The sequence below is a fragment of the Athalia rosae genome, chromosome 7, assembly GCF_917208135.1.
Source record: "Athalia rosae chromosome 7, iyAthRosa1.1, whole genome shotgun sequence".
Lineage (NCBI taxonomy): Eukaryota > Metazoa > Arthropoda > Insecta > Hymenoptera > Athaliidae > Athalia > Athalia rosae.
The window spans coordinates 3,203,952-3,219,251 of NC_064032.1; the positions used below are offsets into that span (position 1 = coordinate 3,203,952).

The following is a 15,300-nucleotide window of genomic DNA, read 5'->3' on the forward strand; positions in this document are numbered from 1 at the left end:
TTCTTATCTCATATATCCACCACAGATTCTCATTCGCTCCCCTGGATGTACCATTATCGTGCTTTTCCGCACATTATACGACGTCTATCATTTTTTTGAAACAAAAGTTCTTTTCAGTGATCAGAGAAAAATTGATTTTTCATCTCGTGACCTCGATTTTCGTCACTGCTAAAAATGAATCATCAAGTACATCAAACACTAGGTGCTCGAAAGAAGTTAAACACCCCGAAACTCGTTGAAATTTAGGAAAATTTGTTTTTTTTTACGATTCCTCGTTTCATTTATTCCAAAATTCCATTTCGCTGTCGTTACACCTCGTGTCCCTTTTCCTATTTTTATGGTTTTTTTTTTTCGAACGGTTGATTTTTATCCGTCTTCGAGAGGGTGAAACCTTATCGCGTCACATGAAGAGCGTGGTGGTATTTCCGATAAAAATCAAGCGCGCTTTTATTTCAGTAAATAACAATTATCTACTCATCGATAATTGATGATATGTACGTAATGACTTTTTTTACATATATGTGTACGCGTACGTATTTATTACATAGGACGTTCGGACGTGCCGGTACGCGCGATCGGTGTGAGACTTGAAATAAAGAGAGAGAGAGAGAGAGAAAAAAACAGAAAAGAAACTGCGCTCTTCCGTCTAGTTGAGACTTTGAAAAATTACCTTCTCGCGGTACTTAAACCTGCGATCGTCAGACTCAAAGTTCACGTACATATATATATATATATATATATATATATACCGCGTACATAACTCACGCATATGTATTTTCGTATATAAAGTGAGGAAAAAGCTTATCTGCGGTACTTTACGACCCTAATATGCGGGGCGGACGTAGAGAACGTAAAATAAAAATAAAATAAAGAGAGAAAGGAGGAGGCGAGGGAAAGGGAGAGCAAAAGTTTTATCTTATCTGAGACGCCCTTAAAAAAGTTCAGCGCATCCTATATTCCGTTGCGCTGAGTCGGAAAGGCACGGAAAAATTGGGGGTGAGATAAACTCAAGTATATAATTATACGTAACATACGACAAAAGATATTCCCATAATAATTTGTCCTCGTGAAAACTTCTTTTTCTCAGTTTTATTTTACAACCAAATCGCAATCTCCTCTTTGTTTTTCGATACGAATCTATGTTTCTCTCATTTTTCGCACGGATTCGGGTGTAACGAACGGAAAAATTTCGGTTCAACTAAACTGGAATAGCAGAAGAGAAGGAGAAAAAAAAATGGAAAAAAATGAAAATAAAATTATATTAATAGCAGAAAGGATGACTTCGGGCTTGATATAGGTGTTGAAATGATAAAACAAACATCAGTAAACCGTTTTAGTGCCGCATGCTCGCTATTAGTGCTGCTACCGTACGAAAAATAATAATGATTGAGCGATACCCTCAAGTGTCACGGATTTCGGTTTATTTTCTTAGTTTATTTATTTTCACCTTATTTTTTTGTTCCTTTTCACTTTTCACTGGTTTCTTTTTCTTTTTCCTTTACACTTCTTCTTCGAAAAATACTCATTCAAGTCGGAGGCGGAGATGTCGGTGTGTACGTAAGACCGCGGTGTCTTCATTTCAAGAGTAGCTGTTGAGTTCTCTCGCTTTTTTTTTCTTCTTTTCTTTTTCCTTTATTTTTTTTTCTTTTTTTTCCTAACGCGACGAAAAGATCGAGCACGTGGACCACACGTGCTGAAGGTTAGAGGCGCGGACCTCCGAGTTATTGGGGGTGGTCGGAAAAATAAAGATACGAGGTAAAACGAAATTTTCCTACCAAATTTTTCCCCTCGGGAGAATTGCGATCGTTCTTTCGTGCGAATTTTTTCGATCCTAACCGGTTGAATTGGATTTGTACGAGTAGCGCGAATGGAATGATAATATTTTTTTCCGAAGTTTTTGTATACGCGGTGAAGAAAATTATGCACAAAAAAAATATACGAGACGAACGCCCATGATCCATAAAAACGTCGAGGGTGACTTTTATCTGGAGATGAGAATGAATAAAAATGTGGGGATGTTGATAGAATTGAAAAAGAAACCACCCCTCCCCCCCCACCTCGATAAAGCTATAAAAACGCGTTCACTTGTACAGAAAAATATACGGGGTAGACGAGACAAGAAAAAATTATTCGCCGTTTTTGGAACGCGAATAAATATATGATTTTTTATTTTACCAAAAACTTGACAAAATCCGATTGATTTTTTTACACAATTATTGTAGTTTGTGAAATGAAAATCAAAGAATTTTTATCTGACGTTACTCTCGTTGAAAATTGTCTGGCTCCTTTTTTTTTACCCCCAAAAGGATAAGCTTGAAATACTAAAACTAAGTTTTTGAATTTTTCTTTCATCTCATTTCACCCTATCTTCGACCTTCTTATTCCGACTCCGAATTTTTCCTTCCACCCGTTACTCTTTTTTCGAGGATACGTGAATAAAGTGGAAGTCTCGTACGTACGCCGGTCGTTAAATGGATTTTAGGATTTCTTTCCCAAAGTTTTGCTACGTACCCGCGACGATGCAGCGTAGTCGGAAAACGTATTGAACAAAAGTGTATTACGTACACGTCGTCCTTTAAGAGAATGAAATTGAAAGGGGTTCGGGCTCGGGGGTGGAAAAAGATAAAGAAAAAAAAAAAAAGGAATACCGGAGATAAAAATAACAAAGGAGAGGATTGACTCCTCTCCAACTGCAGATGTGTATGTATATATATCTCTCTCACCACCGCGACCATATACCCTCGAGTTCATCTACATTTGTACAATACATATATATATATATATGTATAGGAGATCTCGTAGGTAGAAGATACGCAAATAAGGGATGAAAAATGAAAAGATTTTCTCCTCTCCCCTCGCCCCCTCACTCGTTCGATCTAAAGCCCTCTACCCTTCGCTCTCCAAGGTTACGTCCGGAATAACTTCCTCCCTTCGCTGACTGAAGGATTCAAGTTCGCCGAACGCTCTTCTGCAGTTTTCTCTTCGTCTTCTTCATTTTTACTTCGTTCCTTCTTTTTTTTTTCGCCGACCGTACCGACGTTGCCCTTGAATCGCGTCTAGACTTTATCGCGTTTCCGGACCTCTGGCCAGACGACAACAATTCCTCGTCATTTCACCGTAAATAATTTATTCGTTACATCCAGATACATTGCGCTATGGTAAATAATTATACAAAGTGTATGTACATAGATCCGTGTACATATAACGTCGATATTCGAGTAAATATATACACCACCAAATCACCTCGGTGCAGAGAGAGAGCATGAAAGAATAAACCTTTATTTTGGTATCAAATTTAAGACGCAAGTGTCTTGATAAATCTATTCTTCGCTACCTCGTTAATTAGTCTTAATTCTTTTAATTCGTTCTCACACAACGATAACGGTTCTATATTTTTGCTCTCGTCGTTTTTCCTTTCTTTTTTTTTTTTCATCTCTTTTTCTCTCTTTCTCCCATTCCCTTCGGTATCTCGTTATTTATTGTTCGTTGTACAATAAACGTGTGCAGGTAACAGTGTGCGCGGTCGTGTATACGGGTAACATAAAATAGCCGGTATTATGCCGATGACTTAACAAAAACCCGTTCAATCGTTGACTCCTGATTAAGCGCTCAATCTAACCGAGACAATGCCTCCGCGTCCCACCTAACCAATTTATCGAACACCCACGCCAAAGTCGAGTAGAATCAAGACGAGCCGCCGCACCGCACGGCGATCAACGCTGTTTTCCCCCGCTGCCCCTGTCACGGTTCTCTCTATACCCGTACAAGAGCGCATAACTCGTCCACGAGAGGAAAAGAGTACAAAAAAAAAAGTTGAAAAAAAATTAGAGAGGAAGAAAAAAAATATTTATACCTGCGTGTTCCAAAGGAGAAAAAAAGGAGGATGCTTCCTATAAAAGATCCTCGTATAGTTTTTTTTTTTTTTCTCATCTTCGTATCGTTATCCGTCCGAATTACAACATCGTGGCGACGTTAAATATATCGTGGACGATGGAAAATGAAAAATCCATCGAACGGTAGAAAAATTTTCAGAGGAAAAATTAGAGGAAAATTGAAATTCTCTTCGCGCGAACGAGATGCGCTACGAGAATTGAGTTACAATATTTCATACGGTTCGCCGCGTAACAACCTTTGGGGAGAATCATCGTAGGTATTACGTACGTACGTATGTACCGCGTGTGTCTAATTCAAAGCCCTTTCGCTTCTATGTAAGAGGGCTAATTAGAGACTAAAATTTGATCGGCTTTAACGGTATCCCTGCAAATCGCTTGCGAACGTAGGTATTATATTTCTACACACACACACACACGTACCGAGTTTCGCATTAACCGTACGATGCGACGAGATAATAGGATATCGACGATGCGCGTGTACGGAGATCTACGTTTTACCGGAAAACTCGTGAATCGGACCAGATATAATAAGCAGGTTTCGCGGTAACGGCTTAAAAAATAAAATCATACAAATTTCGTATGCAGTTGTAACTCGAAATAATAAAAAAAAACAACAAAAATAGGGGTAAAAAACTCGTCATCCTTTTGTAAAAAAAAAGTATATGAACGGGGAAAAAAAGGCGCGATTAGAAATATTGCCAAAATAATTCAGTCCCTCCTCTTTCATTTCGCGCTGCGGGGTGTGTAAAGGTGTACGATGAGGATTTTCGTAGACGTTCTACGGTGGAGAAACTTATGCGTTGTTTCTTTTTGTTTTTTTTTTTATTTTTTATTTTAGGAAGCGAAGAGTATTAATCTCAGAAATTTTCCAGATCCTATCTCTCTCCTCTCTTTTCGTTTATAAGATTACCCGGCTATAAAATTTTCAGTTCGCAAGTTTTTGACTACGGACGGCTCACGGCTCAATCCAGCTGCGAGCGAACCGTGCCTAATAAACGGCCTCGGGAAAATAGAAAAAAAAAAAAACTTTTCACCTCGCGCTTTGGGAAATATATTTTCATCCGGATGAAAAGCGAAACGATCGTAAAGAGTTATCGCTCGTACGGGCAGATGTACGGTGCGCGTGTGTACGTGCAACGTTATTCGTTCGCGAAAATTGCCTCGTGACTTTCCTTCGAAATTACGTTTTTTTTTTTTTTTCTTTATCTCCTCTCCTGATTTTTGGTTTACAAATTTTTGATCAGCTCGAATTATATTCTAGCTTTTCGTTAACGTTCGATAAACGGTCGGCTCGCGGAGAAAGAAAGAAAATAAACGAAGGAAAAACTACTCGAGGCGGAAAAGTGCTTTTCATGGGGGTAGAAACTGGTCGCGATTCATCGTTCGATGAGGGTTGTTCAAACGGTTATATATACCTCCGATGAAAGTATATTATATATATATATATATAATAAAGGTGTTCAACTTATACGTACTTTTATGACTTCGTTTCGGAAGCACTTCTTCCTCCTTCATATTATTATATACATATACTTCTTATCGAAGGAGTTTGATAATAATATAAAACTGGGAAAAATGAAAAAGTTTGGAAAACTGTTGTTTGATCTTATACGGTCTCGATAAGTCCGATATTACTTTACCCCGTATGCGAGTTGACTCGAGTCGTAACGTAAGAAATAAATGAAAAAAAAAAAAAAAAAAGGGACGATGGAATCGATTCAGACTTATTGTATTTCCGAAAATCTTATGAGATCTCATGCGTTGAAAATCGTTAGGCTTATTTTAACATAAAACGAGTCCGAAATTTTCAATCTATTTTGAAAAAAAAACCCCGTTTCTCATCAGATTCCAGCGTTTCGAATAACCGAACTGCCGGTACAAAATCGTGTAGAATTTCGAGAGAATTATCGATCGGATATCGGTTGAGAACTTATCGCTTACGAGATACCATTTTAAAATAATCGTCAAACGAAACGGCCCGGTCCAACCCACGTCTACACGCACAGATCCGAGCGCGTGTATCTCATCCAGTCCGGGATCCAGATCTCTCCGGAGCGCCTCTGTCATCTTCCGAGTTTAATCGGGCGTCTTACACATATCGCGTGACAACCACCACTACTCGGGAGCGTGTATATAAGTATTGCAACGGGGTGCCGCTACGCAACGAGCAAAAGTCCTTCGCATACCTACAAGCCGCGGTTACAACCGATAAGCGTATTACAAGCAACACCGTTTGCATTCTCGGGCTGTATCAAGCGACGCCTACTTCGCCTACTATTCCCCACTTCGCGAACATTTATTACGCCCGTAGATGGTCACCTCGTACACCCGGGGAACCTATGGAAATAATTTCTAACAAACAAAAAAAAAGGTAATCACCTTCGTAGCCGGTGGAGATTTCGCTGAGGGATGAAGAAAACCACGTCGATTAACGAAAAACAAGCGGAGGCATCACACTTTATCGTATTTCGTTTTTTGGGAGCACGGAATACCTCTGCTTACGCGTAATCGCGGGGGTGGATGTGTCGGCGGGGGTGGGGGTGGGGGGGTGGCGAACTCTCGACTAATTAGCGTTTAGAATTAACGTGGTATGGTGGTGATGGATGAAATGGAGCATTAACGTTGATACGTCACTTCCTCCTCGTGCGTTGCAACGTAACAGCGCGCGACGTGTATCGGTAATGATATACAGATACGGTATATAGGTTACACATAAGGTATGTACATATAACCGTGTGCCCATAGCAACCCAAGTAGCATCAACCCGTCGACGTTACGTAAAATAATCTACGGTGTTGCGAATCGTGGCAATTTGCAGCCGAAGATTTTCAACGTTTCGAGTGATCTTCTCGAACGCTCGGTTATACCCTGTAACGCTCCAACTTCCACGGTGTGGAATCTCGGAGAATTTTGGGGAGCCGAAGGAGGCTCGATGAAAATCGTCGACGAGTTGATATAATAACGTATGCGGGCAACGCCCGTTCGCACGACGGATGCGCGTGCAATAATCCTCAATACGTCGGAGGTGGAATAATACCCGGACGGCTAGATTTCGACGTGCGCGTATATAATATTCTCCGTATCAGGGGGACTGACAATGAGATGATATCGCCGAGTCCATTGATCATCGTTAAATTTCTCCATCTCTCGGCTACGGATAATCATAATATCTCTGACAAATGCTGTCCGCTATAACCGTCATTCTAATAACCTGTCACGGTGGTCCGACTGTCAAAGATTAAACCACATTCGTTCGTTCGTGTTCGTTCGTTCGTTCATTTTCAACTGCGACGAACGATTGTGAAAAAAAAAGAAGAAATTCTCGCATTTTTCCAACGAAGTTTCATTTCATTTCTTGACTTCATTTTTCGAATAAAACGTTCGATTCTGTTTGTTATTCGAACCAAAATCACCGGCGACGATACCGTGTACGCGTGCGTATAGCGGGCTTTTTTTTCCCTTTTGCATTCTGATCTCTGTGACGTTATTAATAATTGGGTTGATATACGCGAGATGAAGCGACATGACATGCGACGACCCCCTTCAGGGTGTACGGAGCTTTTTCATTCGGGACGATGTTATTATACGTTGTATGAAAAAAAAAACCCCGAGGGAAGATAAAAAGGAAGAGAAGCTCGTAGGAGGAGCAGGAGGAGGTTCGCGTTTTTCATGATATTAATTACCGCCGTGTTTCCGTTTGTTCAACGTAAACATAATATATATTTATATGTATAAACGCGGAACTTTCGAGCTACCCCACACACAACGAGAGGTTTTCCCTCATCGGTTATCGCGATTATCGCGGCGTATTCATCTAGACGCTCTTAAATGACGACGACAGCCTTTTTATTTATTTATTTACTTTTTTTTTTTTTTCGGTCCTTTTTTTATTCTTACGATTTCGCTCCTTTTGTTTCTTTGTCGACGGTACCACGCGTTGTACCTTCAATCCGCAAACTACCTCCGTTGTAAGAACGACCGGCTCAGCGGCAATCTCTCGTCATCCGCCTCCATGGACCATATTTTTTTTGACAAGACTTTCAAGATTTTTGCAGAATTTTTCCTCAACAATCGTTTGATTTTTTCGTCCTCGAATCCCCCGACGAAACAGCGTCCCGAAGTAGAGTGAAATTGAAAATACGTTACACCCGTCGATGGGGAAGATTTTGAAAAATTTTCGTCCCGTCAGGAGGAAGGAGCCTTCGCGAATGATTCATGCGTTTGAAAAGGCAAGTGTGGCACGACGGTAGGTGTGAACCGTCGGAAGGTCGTTATTGTCATTCCGCATTATGTTGTGCCACCCCGATGACCGTTGCCAGAGGACGTCTGGTTGGCTGACCGACTAGCTTCGACTTTGGATTTTATACGAAGCCACCCACAGCGTGCGATCGAATTGAGCAGCCTCCAGCTCTCGGAAACCAGATGAAGAAGATGAAGAAGAAGAAGAAGAAGAAGGAGCGGGGGGAAAAACAAGATGCTCCACGTGGGTGGACGAACGGATCCTGGCCAGGACTCCCCCGTACGCTCTTCGTTCCTCACGGCCCATTGACCGTGCTACCAGGGGCTCTCATCTCCTCGTTTTTCGAAGGAACTTTCAAAATATCCTGGCGGTGAAGAGAATATCCTATTTTTTCCTGAATGTCATTTACGAACCACATTCCGCTCTGGGATTCGAAACGGAGGACGCTAAAATCTCGATGTCAAAAGATCTTCAAAAATATTAATTCCATCTGGACACGATTTCGAAAAAAAAATTCGACTCGACTCGAGGACGATGTGGTTCGTTTTTTTTTTTTTTCTGATCGATCGGATCGAAAATCGCTGCGGAACAAAATTTTTGGCGTGTCGAGCGACGCGATCGGGTCCTCGATTCGCAGGGTGTTCCGATTACCTTGCTTCATTTTTTGCCCGAAGAATAATTTGTCAAAATTGATGTATGAAAAAATTGTCATCGAATCGTGAATTTAATCAACGTTGAAAAATCACCACCCTCCCCCCACCGTCAAAGTTAATTAATTATTTTCTCATCTCATTCGGGAAATTCTTCGATCTTCTACATCGAGACCCTCCGAGGAGTTCCTGACACTCGCGTGCCGCGGTGACTGATGTCTCCGGAACGCTTGATTTATCCCGTTAATTAAGTCCAGAGTAATTATCCCGAGAGTTTAGCCTTTCTAATCGTTTAATTACCCCGAGAGTGAGTTGTCTCAACGTTCCGCGTTTATACGTACGTTTGGGCGCGGAGTTTTGTTCTTTCTTTTTTTTTTTTTAACTCTTTTTCCTTTTTTCGTTTTTCAACTCAATTTTCACGCGTTCTTCGACCTCACAAGAAGTTCCATCGAAGATAAAAACTCAAGTTCTGACAAATCGTTGTACTTTATAAAAAAAAAAAAAAAAGAAAAAAGAAAAAGGCGCAATCGCATCCGGTGTAATTTATCGTTCATTTCCCCTCGTCGATTTCTGAAATTTAAATTCCTGATTAATGGACGCTCGGAAAATTTGAAGAAAAAAAAAATCAAGAATACACGCGTCCGAGGAACGTTCTCTCGGGGATTATATGGTGGGCGAGTATCGGGGGGGGGCTGATCGATCGGTATTATTAGGTGCGCGTATATTTCCGTACCGTGGAAAAGCTGCTGCATTTCTCGAAAGGTATACAGAAAAATAGCCCGACATTTCGAATCAGGGGGGGGGGGGGGGGGGGGGGGGGGGGAAACACCCGTAGCAACACAATATAACCGTACACAATGCACCTGGACGAAACGTCGACCCTCCGGGGTATATTTGGGAATCCGACAATGTAAAAATGGGATTCCGAAAATATTTTACTCCGCAAAACGACGCTCAATATCCCAAACACAATTCGTTTGCGGAATCTGCATTCTCCGCCCTTTCGAACATTTTATTTTACTTCGTTCTTTTTTTTTTTTTTTTTTTTACCGTTCGCTTTTTCGGAAGCGAAGTTCAGAGTTGAAAAATTAGCCTAACGAAGGGAAGAAAAACCGAACGCACGCCGTCGATTTTGCCGAAGAAAAAGAAAATTAACGCGAACATCTTTTTGTCGGCGCGATCCATCCCACCCCCCCACCCCCACCTTTATTTTCAATGTTATTTACCCGAGGCGAATGAATTTTTTGGGGAAACTGACGAGGGTTGTAACGAGAAATTTAAGTAAGCGTCGGTTATAAATCTAAGATAAGTAGGTATGTACCCGAGTAGCTGCTGCGAAGGGGACTTAAAATTTTAAGCTCCGTTTGACTTTGATAAATAAATATATGTAAAATCGTGTCGCGGTGCTCGAGACGCTGCAGATTTCTTCCTCCGAGAGAATAATTCACAAAATTATTCCACCCCCCCCCCCCCCCCCCCACTCCGTTCTCTCCTTTTCTCTCCTTTTCTCTTCTCCATCTACACCGATCTTTTCCGCGTCTCCGCAAACGTGTAGCAAACGAAAATACGATCTAGGAGCAGGAAATTCACTTTGGGAGCGGAAAAAAATCGAAAGAAAGAAAAAAAAAAAACGAAAGATAGAGAAGAGAGCGACGCGGTGGTCGTGCAACTGGGTCCTGTAACAGCGTTGAAGCAGAAGCAAAATCAGAAGCAGAAACAGCAGCAAAGTTCAGGGTCCGTCGCCGTCGCCCTCGGCGACTGAGGAAACTGCGCGAGAGTAAGGTACCGTCGTAGAATCGGTAGGAAGAAGGGAAAGAGACGAGAGAATGATAAAAAAAAAGAAAATAAAAAGAAAAGAAAAGAAAAATAAAAAAAAGAAAAAGAAAAAGAAAAATACGTACGGAAGAGCGCGGGCGGTTGCGGGAGCTGAGGCTGAAGTATCCATCGGGAACTCACGCGCGCCCGTTGAACCGGCCCGGGCATAAAGCGGCGGCCCGTTCGGTTCCCGTCAGTGGCACACTCGTCCCTCGGGGCGAATTTAGATTAACTCTATACCCCGCGCTCGTATCGCACGTCCCTGTATTCGTTCGCCGCTCACCATACGTACCTACGTACCTACATGCAAGCGTTACGAATGTGTACGATATGTAGAATACGCGTTTCCCTACCCCACACGTACACACAGCAGAATCTACTATGCTACGCGGTGATCTTTGCTCGCTATTATCCTCTCTAATTCTCATCCCTTCGGCGGACGGGGTTCCCTCTTCTCTCGCCGCTGGTTTGTAAAGTCCTGCAGGCGAACCGTGTCGTACGTATCCCGTTGCAACCGAAAACCCGTAGCAGGGGGTCGTGCTGTACGTAGAAACAAAAAAAAAAAAAAAGAAAGGAGGAAGACCATCAAATTAGATGGCGTCAAAAAGGAGGAAAGAAAAATTGTAATTCGTTTATTTAGTTTATCTTCTACCGGCTGGAGTGAATTTTTTCTTTTTTTGTGTCTCTTACCTCCGATTAGCCAAGAATTTAAAGATTCTTTTGACTTTTTTTTTTTTTGTTTTTTGAGAGAGAGAAAAAATCTTTTCGCTGAAACAGATTTATCATTCGTGTCTCCGGAGTCTCGAACGAAATTCCATCCTTTGAGGATTTCTTTCTGATCTTCTCGTCCTTTTTTTCATTCACACAGGTTACATAACGTTATGTATTTTTACGTGCACAGCGCGAGGCGAGGATGTGTGTGGGTGTTAAATACGACGGGCCATCAGGTATTGAAGTCGCTTAAACGACGCCCACGTTATTGTATACAGATACTACAAACTTATGCTATACATTTATTTACGAGGTACGATTTTTTTTCTTCATTTTGTTGAATTTTTTTCTTTTTTTCTTTTTTTTTTTTTCTTCTACCAGCGTCGCAGGACGCTCCCATATACAATCGGGACGCGATCTTTATAATTATGTTATATATGTACACATTTATAACCCCCACTCCCATATAACTTGCGAATTAATGAGTTTTCGTCACCCCGGCGTTTCTCCGTTTAAATTGCAGTTGCACACGGTCAGAGGAGTGCAATCTCTATCATCGTTAACTCCTCTGATCCCGATCCTCATCCTCAGCCACCGATGATCCCGGCAAACTTTTTTTCAACACACACAATCGTGTAATAATAACGTTTTACGATACGCGCGATCACGTCGTTTTTTTTTCTTTTTTTTTCTTTTTGTTTTCTCCTTTTCTTTTTGCGTTCGGACGCAAACTACCTCGCTACTCCTGTAAATCGTCCGTTTTATCGCACTAATTATCCACACCGTGAATCGTAAAAACAAAAAAAACGAAATCATCGTCGAGATCCTCTCGATTTTTAATTAATCATTTAGTTATTTTCATCTTTCGAAAGTGAGAAAGAAAATCTTTCAAATGACGTGATTCTTTGTAAATCTGTCAACTTTCTTGGGTTTATTTACTTATTTGTTCTTCTATTTTTTGATTGTGGATTTTCTAAGTTTTTTCAAACGACCAGAAGCGGGTATAATGTAACAAATTATTGCTCACGGCTTGTGATCCAAGCTCTCGCCGTTTCATACCTATACGTATAAAATAAATACGCGGCTTATTATCGCGCGGCCGTTCGCCGGCCACACCTCTTGTGGTTACGCAGCGGAATCTTGGCGCATCTGATGACCGGAACATACGATTCATTAATTCCGAGGGCGACTTGGGTACGCGCACGATAATATCGCGAGGAAAATACACGACGCCCAGAGAATCGTCGCGCTGACCGAGGAAACGCGAATCCCACGAAAATCGAGCCTACGATGAGAGTGAGAAGGGTGAAGAGGAAACGAGAAAAAATTTACGAATTTTCGGGACCCCTTCGACCCCCGCGTGTCTCGCTCTCAATTTCGCTCGCTGAGAATCCGAAGATTCGTCAAGGGGGGGAAAGAAAAAAAAAAAAAAAACCAACGGCGTAGTTTTGCGAAGAGACGCGTGTCGAAACGTACCCATGCATACATACACACTGCAGCAGCTATCGGCGTACGTATACGTACGGCGCGGTTGAAATTAAGCTGCAATTTTCTAAACGAGTGAACTAGCGCACGTTATATTACAATTCGTTGTACGCGGGTACGCGCCCGTCGTGTGTGCGACGTAGGAAAAAATTTTCGTGCGCCCGTATTTATTCACAATAGTCGATAAATAGGGTGGCTCGGATCGGCCCTTCAGCTTTTCGTGGCTCCGCAGCCTTCGGGTATCCCGAAGCTTGTTCAAACCACCACCACCCTTCTCTAACGTGTGCACGGTGGGTTTGTTTGTTGAAACGGAATAATCTCTAATTTCTAATACCGGAGGATATGAGTAGCCCGGGCTCCGCCCACGGCCACCTAAACGCGCGGATATAATATACGGGGTGTCCTGCATCGCCGAAAAAAGGGGAGAACTTTTCGATTCTTTTTTCTTTTTTGTTTTTTCGAGAAAAAAAATTTTCATTCGCGGTCAACGAGAAATTAATCGCGACGAGCTTCTTCTCTCTACACAATTCCGTCTCCCGTTTTTTTTTTGTTCCTTTTCGTTTTATTTTCTTTCTTCATTTTTCAAGGGGCAAATAGGGGGGGGGGGGGGTCAGTTTAATGGTGAGTTTTACGCCCCATCAGGCAGGTCGGGAGCTGCGGCCTTTCCCTTCATCGTGTGACACATGGCCGAGGCCTGGAATAACAACGTTTATATTACGCTGGATATACATACGGGGGGGTGGTGTATTTTCCCATACTCCGGTTGACGCGCGCGGGGGGCGGAGGGGGCTTTGAAATCTCCAATAAATCTGCCCGGTCGAGTTTTCTTAGGGTCTCCTTTATTGTCCGAAAATTACACGATCTACTCGGACCAAATGAGCGGAGGTGGAAAAAAAAAAAAAAAGAAGAAGGAACACGAAATAAAGAAGGATGGAACGCGCGCGCGGGGTGAGAAAATATTTATTGCCACCCGTAAACCACGGGTGCAAACCGACGTCGAAATTTTTGGGAGTACGAACGGGGGGATCGATCGATGATTTTTGAACGCGAGTCGAACGGATCGGGTTTTTTTTATGCCATTTAGAATGGAAGCGGATGTAAATTTTAGTTTTATTGAATTTTAATATAATCGCGGGTCACCCTTTATGCATCCTTTGGCATAGCGAGCTTGTACATATTTAAGCGGCTTATATTACCTCGCAAATTTACTGCTCGGCAACGATGATTTATATGACGTTTACTCGCTGATTTTAGCTCTCATTAAAATACTTGCCGTGAAGTAGGTAGGTAGGTAGGTATGGTATGGTATGGTATGGTAGGTAGGAAGTATAAGCTGGATTCGCACAAGCTCTTAACCCCCCCTCCCCCCCCTCTCAATTCCCCTGTATAACTACTCTGTCCGCAATTTTTTGGTTCTCTTTCTTTTACGCAAACATTTTCTCGATACGCTTTTATTTTCTCTCGGAGTACATCGCACGTTCTCACAAATCTACCGATTTTCGATCTTCGTTCTCGATTTTAATTCGTACAAGTTTTTGGGTATTGAAAAAAAAAAAAAAAACAATCCCCATATAATTTACAAGTATTCGTATAATTGATTTATTTTTCACGTCGTTACATACGTACGATATTGTAACGTGGAATTTTTTACCCACGTTCGACGTATAATCAAAAATATGTATAATTTATTTCTGACGTGTATAATTTCGATGATTTTTCTCGCTCTTCGGTTCTCTCGTTCATCTTTCATCGTCTTTCTGTCTTCGGTAAGGTGCATTAGAGAAGGCTCGTCTCAATTTCTCCTTTACATCCCCCTTCTCTCTCGCTCCCTCTCCGGCTTTTTGATCTTTATTTTATTTTTTTTTCTTTCTTTCTTTCTTTCTTTCTTTCTTCTTTCCTCTCCCGTTCATCTCTTCTCCGCGTGCAGTAAAGTGCCAACTGACAGCTTCACGTGACGCAGCTATAAATCAAATCTAACGCAGCAACGGCAACGGCAGCGGCAGTTCAGGGATCACCGACAGATCGAACCAGCGCCGATCCTAAAGGCGTATAATGTACATTACATATGTACACCTATATATATATATATATATATACATGCAAGTAGTACATAAATATAATAATACCTCATACCTATCCCACATATCACGCTACACCTCGTAAATGGAACCCGGACGAGGTGAATTAGGTATCACTCCGAATCTTCCGCTTCAACGACTCGCAACGCGCGTTCCAACATCACTTTTCCCTATAACATCCCCCACCTTGTTCTCCGCCTCCGTTCGTTCCTTCGTTTTTTCACTCTGTTTCATTTTTATTTCCTACCGTTTTTTTTTTTTTGGTTTAAATTCTATTTTTTTCGCCCCACTAAGATGGCGGCTTTCATCGCGGCTATATTCGGGGATTTTGATTTGGGGTCAGCTTGTTTAACTATCGCTAGAAAAGTGACAGAAAATATATATATATGTGTGTAAATAATGCGCACATATATATATGTGTACATATT

At 41.7% G+C, this 15,300-nt stretch overlaps 1 protein-coding gene across 4 annotated transcripts in view; it reads left to right on the forward strand.

The window, feature by feature from the left end:
- The window catches only part of LOC105683874 (netrin-A-like), a 79,868-nt gene that overhangs the window by 17,910 nt on the left and 46,658 nt on the right, over positions 1 to 15,300 (forward strand). The window lies entirely within an intron of this gene.